We start from the raw sequence: 4,019 nt of genomic DNA on the forward strand, positions 1-4,019 counted from the left end.
GTGGTTGTGTTGTGGTTGTGTTGTGGTTGTGTTGTGGTTGTGTTGTGGTTGTGTTGTGATTGTGTTGTTGTTGTGTTGTTGTTGTGTTGTGGTTGTGTTGGGGTTGTGTTGTGGTTGTGTTGTGGTTGTGTTGTGGTTGTGTTGTGGTTGTGTAGTGGTTGTGTTGTGGTTGTGTTGTGGTTGTGTTGTGGTTGTGTTGTGGTTGTGTTGCGGTTGTGTTGTGGTTGTGTTGTGGTTGTGTTGTGTTGTGGTTGTGTTGTGGTTGTGTTGTGGTTGTGTTGTGGTTGTGTTGTGGTTGTGTTGTGGTTGTGTTGTGTTGTGGTTGTGTTGTGGTTGTGTTGCGGTTGTGTTGTGGTTGTGTTGTGGTTGTGTTGTGGTTGTGTTGTGGTTGTGTTGTGGTTGTGTTGCGGTTGTGTTGTGGTTCTGTTGTGGTTGTGTTGTGTTGTGGTTGTGTTGTGGTTGTGTTGTGGTTGTGTTGTGGTTGTGTTGTGGTTGTGTTGTGTTGTGGTTGTGTTGTGGTTGTGTTGTGGTTGTGTTGCGGTTGTGTTGTGGTTGTGTTGTGGTTGTGTTGTGTAGTGTAGTGTTTTGTTTCTGTTTCTGTTTCTGTTTGTGTTGTGTTTTTGTTTGTTTTGTTCTGTTCCTAAGTTGGTACTTTTAAAAAAGATTTACCGTGGCGGAGCACGGGATGCAGCTAGTATATATATATATGTATATATATATATATATATATATATATATATATATATATATATATATATATATATATATATATATATATATATATATATATATATATATATATATATATATATATATATATATATATATATATATATATATATATATATATATATATATATATATATATATATATATATATATATATATATATATATATATATATATATATATATATATATATATATATATATAATTAATGTATATGTATACACAACATATTTTGAAATCCTATTTTGTCTTAAATTTAGGTTCTCCTGGCAGTAAATATTCAAGAAATGGCTACATTTAATGATTCAGTAATATCCACTGGAATCTATACTGGAGCATTGCCAGTTTGTGATGTTTCTATACCATTGCTTATGCAATTTAAGTTCATTTTAAATGTAATACTAACCCCAATCGTCTGTGTATTTGGAATGTTTGGAAACACTGTTACCATTATTATTCTAGTATACATTGGACTAAATGAAACAACAAACGTGATTTTAACAGGATTAGCAACTTCTGATTTGTTTTTCTCAATAACACAATCCATAAATCAGATGACATACATCAGCCTAAATTTTAATTTACTAACAGCTATTTACATAGATACTTTCTATACAGTGTACCTCTTATGCTGGAACCAATATGCTGTATGTACAAGCGTCCATATGGTGACATTGATAGCTATAGAAAGGATGATAGCTGTGTGTTTTCCATTTAGTGCATCAACAATTCTAACCCCATTCAGAATAAAATGTATAGTTGTTGCTATTTTTGTTTGTGATGGAATACTTTATATTCCACGAGCGTTCTTATATGATATAAAGACATTTTACCTAATACAATATAATACTACAGTTGGAGGTTATACTAGTAGTAATTTTTTGCGAAGCAATGCATTCACTATTTATGATCAGAATTTTTTTGTGATAGTTACAATTATCATTCCAACAACAACAATAATAATCAGCACCAGTTTGATTATAACTAAACTAAGACAGTCTTACAGAAACATGAAGAAAATGGCTTCATCTGAGGCACGAACTAAGAGGGTTAAGGATATAAAATCCATTAAAATAACTTTAACAATTTGCTTATGTCTAATAATACTTGTACTTATCCCAACTAACACTTTCAATTTAACAGGCAATAATAGAGCTTTTGTTTCTGATGCCTGCTACATTTTTTTAAAAGCTTTGTTATATTTAATTTATCAGTTGAACGCTTCTGTAAATTTTGTTATTTACGTTATAATAAGCCCTAAGTTTGCCAATACTTATAAAAAACTGTTTTTATGTATGGTAAAAAAACCATAATAATTAATAAAAAGGGCAATAAAAAAAATCTAGTTGGGGATGTATTCAACTTATTGTCATATTAAATATAGTGTACATGAGTGATCTGTTGTCTCTCACCATGTTACAATAGAAAATGAGAATTTAGTAACTTATTACAGTAGAAAGAATTAGCTTTTGTGTTGTCCTAGCAATATCGTTTTGACAATTTTTTATATTGGAGCTTTGAAATTGAGTATATTCAAAATGAAAAACATTCTTAATAACACTCATTTTAGTACATAATTTATGTTTTTAAAATCTAATATTTTTTTAAAATTAAGTTATATAATTATCTATATACTACTAAAAGTCAAGTTTGTTTACATGTTTGAATATTTATTTGTTTGTTTGTTTGCCTGATTGAAAATTGTGATATGTTCGACTCTATCTGGAGAGCTGTAAAATAGTATGTAGGTAGAGAATATTTTTTTTAATGCAGACAGACTGTTAATCACAAATTTATTTAAAGACGTTAATTAATTTATTGATTTATTCATACGTACAGTAACCCATTTTTTAAAAAAAGATTTGAAAAGCCACTAGACTCGGCGGGACCGTGACGTCACAGGTTTTTGTTTACTCTTTAGTACAATAAAATGGCGGCGTCTATCGAAGAAAATTGTGTTCCCATTCACAAGTTTAACGCGTTCTAAATCTAATTTTCTGTCGGTCATAACTTTAACAATACGTCCGTTTGCTGTATTTATTACGTTCCAACACTTATATCAATTTTCAACTGTCTTTTTCATTTAGTTTTACAATAAATTTCTCTAGATCTAAAGATCTGCTGTCGAAGGAAAGTTATGAATCTAGAATCTAGCCTAGGGCCTAGATCTAGATTCTAGATCTAGGTCACTAGACTCAATGTAAATTCTAGATCTAGATTAATGTAAATTCTACATCTAGAATCTATTTCGGGCCTTAATTATTTTATATAAATCTTTGTTTAGCTTCAATGATCATCTAATTCGAGAATACATGGGATTTTTTTGTTATCTACGTTCTATATCTAGATAAAGTAGGATTACTCACTAACTTGGAGGCGTGGTCGGCTGCTAACAACAATATTGCGTACGGACCGGACGCATGTCTGCCGACCATTTTTAGGCCATGTTTACCACGAGCAAAATGGCGGGTGTTCACATTATTTAAACATTGTATAGGTGGCCAGGGCTAGATATGCCAGAAAAGCATTTTAAAATTTGCTTTGGAGAATGAAGGCTAAATTTTAAAGTCAGTGTCATAAACATTAATAGAACTTTTTTTTTTTTTTTACGTTTTCAATTATTTTTTCTTAAGCCCTATATGTGAATGATAAGGTTGACTATCAGGACCTCGCGGGGCACAGGGCAGGTGAAGTAGGGTTCATCTGTTTCTTTGTCCTAAGCAAATTAAGGGATAGTGTGGTCAGAGACATGCTCGGCTGGAATAGTTTTTGTTGTCTGAGACTTGGCGGGACACTGGGCAGGTGAAGTAGAGTTGAGTAGGTCACCTGTGACGTCAGTATATGAAGGGATAGTCCGAAATCGTTGTTTTCGGTGTTTTTAAAAGATAAAAAAAACATATTTTTGAATGTGGGGTCTGCTTTTGTGACGATAAGTGACACTGCAGTAGCGTAGCGAGGAGGGGGGCGGGAGGGGAGGGGAGGCGGGGGGGGGGGGGAAGGGGAAGGGGGGGGGGACATATGTTGGGGCGCCAAAATGGTTTGGAAAAATAAATTGAAAGGTTGAGGGGGGTTCAAATGGAAAGTTTGAGTGGGGGGGGGGGTGCACATCAAAAGTTTGAGGGGGGGGGGGTTGAAAATCGAAATCTTGGGGGGGGGTTCAAATCGAAAAGTTTGTCCCCGGGCGCCGGGAAGGGTCGCTATGCCTCTGAGTGACAGACGTGATGTTTTTTGATGGATGACCCCCGAAGCCCACAGTTATCCAACGGATGACGGGTATTCTAGTTTATATC

This window comes from Physella acuta, unplaced genomic scaffold (genome assembly GCF_028476545.2).
Source record: "Physella acuta isolate Inbredline_101_S28 unplaced genomic scaffold, ASM2847654v3 ptg000206l, whole genome shotgun sequence".
Classification (NCBI taxonomy): Eukaryota; Metazoa; Mollusca; class Gastropoda; family Physidae; genus Physella; species Physella acuta.